The sequence below is a fragment of the Taudactylus pleione genome, unplaced genomic scaffold (genome assembly GCF_031769625.1).
Source record: "Taudactylus pleione unplaced genomic scaffold, aTauple2 ptg003455l, whole genome shotgun sequence".
In the NCBI taxonomy this organism is placed as follows: Eukaryota; Metazoa; Chordata; class Amphibia; order Anura; family Myobatrachidae; genus Taudactylus; species Taudactylus pleione.
Window position 1 is genome coordinate 1013125 of NW_028287806.1, and position 12061 is coordinate 1025185.

A 12061-nucleotide genomic window follows, 5' to 3' on the forward strand; every position below is an offset into this window, starting at 1 on the left:
TGATTGGTTATGTAGGACTGAGAAGTGGTGCATTATGCTGTATGATTGGTTATGTAGGACTGAGAAGTGGTGCATTATGCTGTGTGATTGGTTATGTAGGGCTGAGGGGTGGTGCATTATGCTGTGTGATTGGTTACGTAGTACTGAGAAGTGGTGCATTATGCTGTGTGATTGGTTATGTAGCACTGAGAAGTGGTGCATTATGCTGTGTGATTGGTTATGTAGGGCTGAGGGGTAGTGCATTATGCTGTGTGATTGGTTATGTAGGACTGAGAAGTGGTGCATTATGCAGTGTGATTGGTTATGTAGGACTGAGGGGTGATGCATTATGCTGTGTGATTGGTTATGTAGGACTGAGGGGTGGTGCATTATGCTGTGTGATTGGTTATGTAGGACTGAGAAGTGGTGCATTATGCTGTGTGATTGGTTATGTAGGACTGAGGGGTGGTGCATTATGCTGTGTGATTGGTTATGTAGGACTGAGAAGTGGTGCATTATGCTGTGTGATTGGTTATGTAGGGCTGAGGGGTGGTGCATTATGCTGTGTGATTGGTTATGTAGGACTGAGAAGTGGTGCATTATGCTGCGTGATTGGTTATGTAGGACTGAGAAGTGGTGCATTATGCTGTGTGATTGGTTGTGGTAGGACTTAGAAGTGGTGCATTATGCTGTGTGATTGGTTGTGGTAGGACTGAGAAGTGGTGCATTATGCTGTGTGATTGGTTGTGGTAGGACTTAGAAGTGGTGCACTTTCCTGTGTAATTGGTTGTGGTAGGACTGAGAAGTGGTGCATTATGCTTTGTGATTGGTTGTGGTAGGACTGAGAAGTGGTGCATTATGCTGTGTGATTGGTTATGTAGGACTTAGAAGTGGTGCATTCTGCTGTGGGATTGGTTATGTAGGACTGAGAAGTGGTGCATTATGCTGTGTGATTGGTTATGTAGGACTTAGAAGTGGTACATTATGCTGTGTGATTGGTTATGTACTACTGAGAAGTGGTACATTATGCTGTGTGATTGGTTATGTAGGACTGAGAAGTGGTGCATTATGCTGTGTGATTGGTTATGTAGGACTGAGAAGTGGTGCATTATGCTGTGTGATTGGTTATGTAGGACAGAGAAGTGGTGCATAATGTTGTGTGATTGGTTATGTAGGACTGAGAAGTGGTACATTATGCTGTGTGATTGGTTATGTAGGGCTGAGGGGTGGTGCATTATGCTGTGTGATTGGTTACGTAGTACTGAGAAGTGGTGCATTATGCTGTGTGATTGGTTATGTAGGACTGAGAAGTGGTGCATTATGCTGTGTGATTGGTTATGTAGGACTGAGAAGTGGTGCATTATGCTGTGTGATTGGTTATGTAGGACTGAGAAGTGGTGCATTATGCTGTGTGATTGGTTATGTAGGACTGAGGGGTGATGCATTATGCTGTGTGATTGGTTATGTAGGACTGAGGGGTGGTGCATTATGCTGTGTGATTGGTTATGTAGGACTGAGGGGTGGTGCATTATGTTGTGTGATTGGTTATGTAGGACTGACAAGTGGTGCATTATGCTGTGTGATTGGTTATGTAGGACTGAGAAGTGGTGCATTATGCTGTATGATTGGTTATGTAGGACTGAGAAGTGGTGCATTATGCTGTGTGATTGGTTATGTAGGACTGAGAAGTGGTGCATTATGCTGTGTGATTGGTTATGTAGGACTGAGAAGTGGTGCATTATGCTGTGTGATTGGTTATGTAGGACAGAGAAGTGGTGCATAATGTTGTGTGATTGGTTATGTAGGACTGAGAAGTGGTACATTATGCTGTGTGATTGGTTATGTAGGGCTGAGGGGTGGTGCATTATGCTGTGTGATTGGTTACGTAGTACTGAGAAGTGGTGCATTATGCTGTGTGATTGGTTATGTAGGACTGAGAAGTGGTGCATTATGCTGTGTGATTGGTTATGTAGGACTGAGATGTGGTGCATTATGCTGTGTGATTGGTTATGTAGGACTGAGGGGTGATGCATTATGCTGTGTGTGTGGTTATGTAGGACTGAGGGGTGTTGCATTATGCTGTGTGATTGGTTATGTAGGACTGAGAAGTGGTGCATTATGCTGTGTGATTGGTTATGTAGGACTGAGAAGTGGTGCATAATGTTGTGTGATTGGTTATGTAGGACTGAGAAGTGGTACATTATGCTGTGTGATTGGTTATGTAGGGCTGAGGGGTGGTGCATTATGCTGTGTGATTGGTTACGTAGTACTGAGAAGTGGTGCATTAAGCTGTGTGATTGGTTATGTAGCACTGAGAAGTGGTGCATTATGCTGTGTGATTGGTTATGTAGGGCTGAGGGGTGGTGCATTATGCTGTGTGATTGGTTATGTAGGACTGAGAAGTGGTGCATTATGCAGTGTGATTGGTTATGTAGGACTGAGGGGTGATGCATTATGCTGTGTGATTGGTTATGTAGGACTGAGGGGTGGTGCATTATGCTGTGTGATTGGTTATGTAGGACTGAGAAGTGGTGCATTATGCTGTGTGATTGGTTATGTAGGACTGAGAAGTGGTGCATTATGCTGTGTGATTGGTTATGTAGGACTGAGAAGTGGTGCATTATGCTGTGTGATTGGTTATGTAGGACAGAGAAGTGGTGCATAATGTTGTGTGATTGGTTATGTAGGACTGAGAAGTGGTACATTATGCTGTGTGATTGGTTATGTAGGGCTGAGGGGTGGTGCATTATGCTGTGTGATTGGTTACGTAGTACTGAGAAGTGGTGCATTATGCTGTGTGATTGGTTATGTAGGACTGAGAAGTGGTGCATTATGCTGTGTGATTGGTTATGTAGGGCTGAGGGGTGGTGCATTATGCTGTGTGATTGGTTATGTAGGACTGAGAAGTGGTGCATTATGCTGTGTGATTGGTTATGTAGGACTGAGGGGTGATGCATTATGCTGTGTGATTGGTTATGTAGGACTGAGGGGTGGTGCATTATGCTGTGTGATTGGTTATGTAGGACTGAGGGGTGGTGCATTATGCTGTGTGATTGGTTATGTAGGACTGAGGGGTGGTGCATTATGTTGTGTGATTGGTTATGTAGGACTGACAAGTGGTGCATTATGCTGTGTGATTGGTTATGTAGGACTGAGAAGTGGTGCATTATGCTGTATGATTGGTTATGTAGGACTGAGAAGTGGTGCATTATGCTGTGTGATTGGTTATGTAGGACTGAGAAGTGGTGCATTATGCTGTGTGATTGGTTATGTAGGACTGAGAAGTGGTGCATTATGCTGTGTGATTGGTTATGTAGGACAGAGAAGTGGTGCATAATGTTGTGTGATTGGTTATGTAGGACTGAGAAGTGGTACATTATGCTGTGTGATTGGTTATGTAGGGCTGAGGGGTGGTGCATTATGCTGTGTGATTGGTTACGTAGTACTGAGAAGTGGTGGATTATGCTGTGTGATTGGTTATGTAGGACTGAGAAGTGGTGCATTATGCTGTGTGATTGGTTATGTAGGGCTGAGGAGTGGTGCATTATGCTGTGTGATTGGTTATGTAGGACTGAGAAGTGGTGCATTATGCTGTGTGATTGGTTATGTAGGACTGAGGGGTGATGCATTATGCTGTGTGAGGGGTTATGTAGGACTGAGGGGTGGTGCATTATGCTGTGTGATTGGTTATGTAGGACTGAGAAGTGGTGCATTATGCTGTGTGATTGGTTATGTAGGACTGAGAAGTGGTGCATAATGTTGTGTGATTGGTTATGTAGGACTGAGAAGTGGTACATTATGCTGTGTGATTGGTTATGTAGGGCTGAGGGGTGGTGCATTATGCTGTGTGATTGGTTACGTAGTACTGAGAAGTGGTGCATTATGCTGTGTGATTGGTTATGTAGCACTGAGAAGTGGTGCATTATGCTGTGTGATTGGTTATGTAGGGCTGAGGGGTGGTGCATTATGCTGTGTGATTGGTTATGTAGGACTGAGAAGTGGTGCATTATGCAGTGTGATTGGTTATGTAGGACTGAGGGGTGATGCATTATGCTGTGTGATTGGTTATGTAGGACTGAGGGGTGGTGCATTATGCTGTGTGATTGGTTATGTAGGACTGAGAAGTGGTGCATTATGCTGTGTGATTGGTTATGTAGGACTGAGGGGTGGTGCATTATGCTGTGTGATTGGTTATGTAGGACTGAGAAGTGGTGCATTATGCTGTGTGATTGGTTATGTAGGGCTGAGGGGTGGTGCATTATGCTGTGTGATTGGTTATGTAGGACTGAGAAGTGGTGCATTATGCTGCGTGATTGGTTATGTAGGACTGAGAAGTGGTGCATTATGCTGTGTGATTGGTTGTGGTAGGACTTAGAAGTGGTGCATTATGCTGTGTGATTGGTTGTGGTAGGACTGAGAAGTGGTGCATTATGCTGTGTGATTGGTTGTGGTAGGACTTAGAAGTGGTGCACTTTCCTGTGTGATTGGTTGTGGTAGGACTGAGAAGTGGTGCATTATGCTTTGTGATTGGTTGTGGTAGGACTGAGAAGTGGTGCATTATGCTGTGTGATTGGTTATGTAGGACTTAGAAGTGGTGCATTCTGCTGTGGGATTGGTTATGTAGGACTGAGAAGTGGTGCATTATGCTGTGTGATTGGTTATGTAGGACTTAGAAGTGGTACATTATGCTGTGTGATTGGTTATGTACTACTGAGAAGTGGTACATTATGCTGTGTGATTGGTTATGTAGGACTGAGAAGTGGTGCATTATGCTGTGTGATTGGTTATGTAGGACTGAGAAGTGGTGCATTATGCTGTGTGATTGGTTATGTAGGACAGAGAAGTGGTGCATAATGTTGTGTGATTGGTTATGTAGGACTGAGAAGTGGTACATTATGCTGTGTGATTGGTTATGTAGGGCTGAGGGGTGGTGCATTATGCTGTGTGATTGGTTACGTAGTACTGAGAAGTGGTGCATTATGCTGTGTGATTGGTTATGTAGGACTGAGAAGTGGTGCATTATGCTGTGTGATTGGTTATGTAGGACTGAGAAGTGGTGCATTATGCTGTGTGATTGGATATGTAGGACTGAGAAGTGGTGCATTATGCTGTGTGATTGGTTATGTAGGACTGAGGGGTGATGCATTATGCTGTGTGATTGGTTATGTAGGACTGAGGGGTGGTGCATTATGCTGTGTGATTGGTTATGTAGGACTGAGGGGTGGTGCATTATGTTGTGTGATTGGTTATGTAGGACTGACAAGTGGTACATTATGCTGTGTGATTGGTTATGTAGGACTGAGAAGTGGTGCATTATGCTGTATGATTGGTTATGTAGGACTGAGAAGTGGTGCATTATGCTGTGTGATTGGTTATGTAGGACTGAGAAGTGGTGCATTATGCTGTGTGATTGGTTATGTAGGACTGAGAAGTGGTGCATTATGCTGTGTGATTGGTTATGTAGGACAGAGAAGTGGTGCATAATGTTGTGTGATTGGTTATGTAGGACTGAGAAGTGGTACATTATGCTGTGTGATTGGTTATGTAGGGCTGAGGGGTGGTGCATTATGCTGTGTGATTGGTTACGTAGTACTGAGAAGTGGTGCATTATGCTGTGTGATTGGTTATGTAGGACTGAGAAGTGGTGCATTATGCTGTGTGATTGGTTATGTAGGACTGAGATGTGGTGCATTATGCTGTGTGATTGGTTATGTAGGACTGAGGGGTGATGCATTATGCTGTGTGAGTGGTTATGTAGGACTGAGGGGTGTTGCATTATGCTGTGTGATTGGTTATGTAGGACTGAGAAGTGGTGCATTATGCTGTGTGATTGGTTATGTAGGACTGAGAAGTGGTGCATAATGTTGTGTGATTGGTTATGTAGGACTGAGAAGTGGTACATTATGCTGTGTGATTGGTTATGTAGGGCTGAGGGGTGGTGCATTATGCTGTGTGATTGGTTACGTAGTACTGAGAAGTGGTGCATTAAGCTGTGTGATTGGTTATGTAGCACTGAGAAGTGGTGCATTATGCTGTGTGATTGGTTATGTAGGGCTGAGGGGTGGTGCATTATGCTGTGTGATTGGTTATGTAGGACTGAGAAGTGGTGCATTATGCAGTGTGATTGGTTATGTAGGACTGAGGGGTGATGCATTATGCTGTGTGATTGGTTATGTAGGACTGAGGGGTGGTGCATTATGCTGTGTGATTGGTTATGTAGGACTGAGAAGTGGTGCATTATGCTGTGTGATTGGTTATGTAGGACTGAGGGGTGGTGCATTATGCTGTGTGATTGGTTATGTAGGACTGAGAAGTGGTGCATTATGCTGTGTGATTGGTTATGTAGGGCTGAGGGGTGGTGCATTATGCTGTGTGATTGGTTATGTAGGACTGAGAAGTGGTGCATTATGCTATGTGATTGGTTGTGGTAGGACTTAGAAGTGGTGCATTATGCTGTGTGATTGGTTGTGGTAGGACTTAGAAGTGGTGCATTATGCTGTGTGATTGGTTGTGGTAGGACTTAGAAGTGGTGCACTTTCCTGTGTGATTGGTTGTGGTAGGACTGAGAAGTGGTGCATTATGCTTTGTGATTGGTTGTGGTAGGACTGAGAAGTGGTGCATTATGCTGTGTGATTGGTTATGTAGGACTTAGAAGTGGTGCATTCTGCTGTGGGATTGGTTATGTAGGACTGAGAAGTGGTGCATTATGCTGTGTGATTGGTTATGTAGGACTTAGAAGTGGTACATTATGCTGTGTGATTGGTTATGTACTACTGAGAAGTGGTACATTATGCTGTGTGATTGGTTATGTAGGCTGAGAAGTGGTGCATTATGCTGTGTGTTTGGTTATGTAGGACTGAGAAGTGGTGCATTATGCTGTGTGATTGGTTATGTAGGAGTGAGAAGTGGTGCATTATGCTGTGTGATTGGTTATGTAGGACTGAGAAGTGGTGCATTATGCTGTGTGATTGGTTATGTAGGACTGAGGGGTGATGCATTATGCTGTGTGATTGGTTATGTAGGACTGAGAAGTGGTGCATTATGCTGTGTGATTGGTTATGTAGGACTGAGAAGTGGTGCATTATGCTGTGTGATTGGTTATGTAGGACTGAGGGGTGGTGCATTATGCTGTGTGATTGGTTATGTAGGACTGAGAAGTGGTGCATTATGCTGTATGATTGGTTATGTAGGACTGAGAAGTGGTACATTATGCTGTGTGATTGGCTATGTGGGACTAAGAAGTGGTGCATTATGCTGTGTGATTGATTATGTAGGACTGAGGGGTGATGCATTATGTTGTGTGATTGGTTGTGGTAGGACTTAGAAGTGGTGCATTATGCTGTGTGATTGGTTGTGGTAGGACTGAGAAGTGGTGCATTATGCTGTGTGATTGGTTGTGGTAGGACTTAGAAGTGGTGCATTATGCTGTGTGATTGGTTGTGGTAGGACTGAGAAGTGGTGCATTATGCTGTGTGATTGGTTATGTAGGACTTAGAAGTGGTGCATTATGCTGTGTGATTGGTTATGTAGGACTGAGAAGTGGTGCATTATGCTGTGTGATTGGTTATGTAGGACTTAGAAGTGGTACATTATGCTGTGTGATTGGTTATGTAGGACTGAGAAGTGGTGTGTTTACTGATAGCACCACAATACATTCCAAACCAATTACATTTTGCATAAATACAATCTTTGGAGCACATCTTGGAATACATGGACAATATGGTACATTGGGAATTCAATGGTGATAATAATACAGTCTGCATTGGAAAGAGAGGTAATATACAATGAGGACAGCAAAGTGTACAGGATCAGGGGAGCTGTGTGCAATAGCATTATAGAATTTACCATATTCACTTAGGAGTATTGGCTAGTTATGAAAATTATAGGAGGATCATCAGATGATTCATTGTTCATCTCACAAAGTATATTTAAGAAAATCTTTAATATGCTGCTGAAACTCCCAAGGAAGAGTAGTAACAGAGCTTTCCCAAGTGTTAAACATTTTTGGAAAAATATGAAATAGCTGATTTTGAAAAAGTGATAAAGATGGCGGGATAGCGGTGATGGCGGGATAGCGGTGATGGCGGGATAGCAGTGATGGCGGGATAGCAGTGATCTGACTTTGTAATATAGCTTTATGTGCTGCCTCACTAATAGCCAAAAGTCGTTTCTTACTGTACATCTCTTTCAAACCCTCTGAATGGTAGGAATCATCCCAAAAATAGCCTAGGCAGGGGTAGGTCTGAGGGGTAATTCATTCCACTGTGCAGTTGGTTGGGGTATGTCTGAGGGGTAATTCATTGTGCTGTGCGATTGGTAAGGGTAAGTCTGTGGGGTAATTTATTCTTGTGTGGTCAGAAGGGGTAGATCTGAGGGGTAATTCATTATGCTGTGTGGTTGGTAAGGCTAAGTCTGTGGGGTAATTTATTCTTATGTATGGTCAGAAGGGGTAGATCTGAGGGGTAATTAATTCTGCTGTGCGGTTGGTTAAGATAGGTCTGAGGGGTAAGTCATTCTGCTGTGCAGTTGGTTGGGGTAAGACTGAAGGGTAATTCATTCTGCGGTGCAGTTGGTTAGGGTAGATCTGAGGGGTAATTATTGTACTGTGCGGTTGGTTGGGGCAGACCTGAGGGTAAACTCCTTGAGCGTATTGTGTACAACCACCTTACCACCTTTCTTTCCTCCCACACCCTCCTTGACTCATTTCAGTCTGGCTTCCGTTATCTCCACTCCACTGAAACTGCCCTCACAAAAGTCAGCAATGACATCCTTGCTGGCAAATCCAAGTGCCACTACTCTCTGCTCATTCTCCTTGACCTCTCTGCTGCATTTGACTGTAGACCACCCTCTCCTGTTGCAAATCCTTCACTCTCTTGGTTTACGTGGCACTGCCCTCTCCTGGCTTTCCTCCTACCTCTCTGATTGTTCCTTCTCTGTGTCCTCTCATGACTACTCTTCCCACCCATTTCCAATAACAGTAGGAGTTCCCCAAGGTTCTGTTCTTGGACCTCTCCTTTTCTCCCTATATACGTCCTCTTTAGGTGAACTCATTAACTCCTTTGACCTCCAATATCATCTCTATGCTGATGATACTCAAATTTACCTTTCCATCCCTGACCTCACCCCCTCGCTCCTTACCCGTATCTCCAACTGTGTCTCTGCTGTCTGTTCATGGATGTCCCAGCGCTTTCTTAAACTTAACATGTCTAAGACTGAGCTGATCATCTTCCCACCCTCTTCCATTACCTCACTTCCCACAATTTCATTATCTATTGATGGCACAACTATCGCCTCTAGCCCCAAAGTGCGCTGTCTTGGAGTTATCCTAGACTCCTCCCTCGCCTTTAGACCACACATTCAGCACCTCTCGCAGTCCTACCATTTCCACCTAAAAAATATCTCCAGTATTAGACCCTTCCTCACCCAGGATGCCAATAAAACCCTCATCCACTCACTGGTCATCTCCAGAATTCATTCTGGTGTGTGGTTGGTTAGAAAAGGGGTGAGGGGTAATTCATTGTGCTGTGTGGTTGGTTGGGGTAGGTCTGAGGGTTAAATCATTGTGCTCTGCGGTTGGCTGGGGTAGGTCTGAGAGCTAAGTCATTGTGCTCTGCGGTTGGTTGGGGTATGTCTGAAGGGTAAGTCATTGTGCTCTGTGGTTGGCTGGGGTAGGTCTGAGGGGTAAGTCATTGTGCTCTGCGGTTGGCAGAGGTAGGTCTGAGGGCTAAGTCAATGTGCTCTGCGGTTGGTTGGGGTATGTCTGAGGGGTGTCATTTTGCTGTGTTGTAAGGTTGGATAAATCTGAGGGATAAGTCATTGTGATGTGTGGTTGGTTGGGGTAGGTCTGGGGGTAAGTCATTGTACTGTGCAGTTGGTTGGGGTAGGTCTGAGGGGTAAGTCATTGTACTGTGCAGTTGGTTGGGGTAAGGCTGAGAACACTTAGGGGTATATTCAATTAGGTGCGAAAAGTCTTTGGAATTGAATACAGGGATAAGTTTTCGCCTGCCGAAATTACGTCACCGGCAAACCTTCTCGCCGAAAACGGCTTTTCAACGCTAATTGAATACGGCCCCTCAAATGCTGAATGAGGTGAATGTTTTTCTGAACAGTTTCCAAATTTTCCTCATCACTTGTCTTTACCGACTCTCTCCCCAGTAACAGTAACGCAGGAGGTGGCGGTGTTGGGTATCGGGGCAGGAACATATGGGGACATAATGACTGATGTAACCACATTGGCACACACTGCCCGGGACACGCTCTGCATTGGGCTGAGATCCACCTTAGCAGCTATAAGATGTAACGATCTGAGATAGAGGATTCTGTTTATTGTACAGAGAGCAGATTGTTCCCTGTTATTACTCTCAGCAGAGCAGAAAGCTGCGAAGTGATTGTGTTTTCCCGTCTCATACACAGAACACGGAAGCTGTGCCAGCGCAGGTACATGTACGCGGTGAATGATCGGTGCTGGGAAATACAGACGTGTCGCAGTGCCTGTGCGCCCCGGGGTCTTATCACAAACAGCAGCATTTATCATTGGAATACTAAACCTTTCTGCTGTGTATGTCGGAGAATCAGAAGACAAGTGAGAAATGGCGCCGGTATGAGATAACATCTATTATATATAACCCTGTGACAGCGGCAGCACATTTATATGGAGAGGTGAGAGGGGCGTAGGAACCATCGCTCCTGTGTTACTATATCAATCTGACTAATCCTGGCATAAACCAAAACCAAACCAATTCCCTTATGTGCAATATCTCACTGCTAAACTGTCATGGATTTCTGTCAGTTTGTCCTTTTAACGTAATGTGGGTCTCATTCAGACCCGCTGGCGAGCGCTGTACGCTAGCAAGCAGTTCGATGTTACCCAAATGCGCATGTGCACGACGGAGGCGCCTCCGTCGTGCGCATGTGCGAGACCCGGCGAGCGACGGGGAAGCCGTCGCTGGGGGTCTCGCACCAAAGGGGACCTGCTGTCAATGGTGATTGACAGCACGCCCCCTTTGGTGGGCATGCTAGGGGCGTGACTGCCCAGACGGAGGCATTCCCATGGGAACGCCTCCCGTCTGAGTCCGGCCCCACTGACATCATTAGTGATGTCAGTGGGAGTGATTTTGGCTCTGATAGAGCCAAAAGCACTTCGGGCTTGCGGCAGACGAGACCTTACTCCGGGCTTGCGGCAGACGAGATGGTCATGACCATCGCGACCATCTTTTTGGCCACTCGCATAAGCTGTGTGTGGTCACCCACAGCTATGCGAGCGGCCAGGAGGCCGCTCCAATTTTAGGTAGGCCAGCCCTGATTCAGAGCGAGCGCTCTGGTCAGAGCGTCCGGCTCTGAATCAGGCCCTAAATCCCATATGTGTGTCGACCATTTGTCCCTGTCTTTGTACCTGTTGACCTTTAGCACTGTCGACCTTTTGACCCTGTCTACCTACACATTGTTGACCTATTACCTGTCTATTTTTTTCTTCCACACCCAGTACAAGTGATAGCATCACTGGTGCCCACACACATTCTGTCCCTTGTAGTTCTACAAGCTAGTTCACACGTGTATGCATTGCACTGTATTCTAACATTATAACCCTGGAGTCTGTTTCCTACATCACCCACGCAGGGCTGGGGAGTAACTGGATGGCGCATTGGGACAAAACATCATTCCACATGGTGTAACATATGGCCCCCATTGTTCTGTCGCTGACGGCATCCGCTAGTGTGTACGCACTTGCCAATGCTGGCACCCTGTCAGGACCCGCCGCGTACAACATCGTGCTGGTACTTATCGTTAAAGCTGCATACACACATAACGATTTAGTACATGAACGATTTTAGTAAAACGATTTTCGTTCATTTTTTCAACGGAAAAATGAACGAAAATCGTTTACTAAAATCGTTCATGTACTAAATGTAATGAACAAATTTTTTGAACTACAAACGAATTTTGCATATTCCCGTACTGAAAATCGTTGAGTTGGTCAGTCTGACTGAACTACAAACTACAAACTACACACGTGAACGATAAACGATATCGTTAACGATAATCGTTCAAAAAATCATCGTGTGTGTACCCAGCATAACGTCCA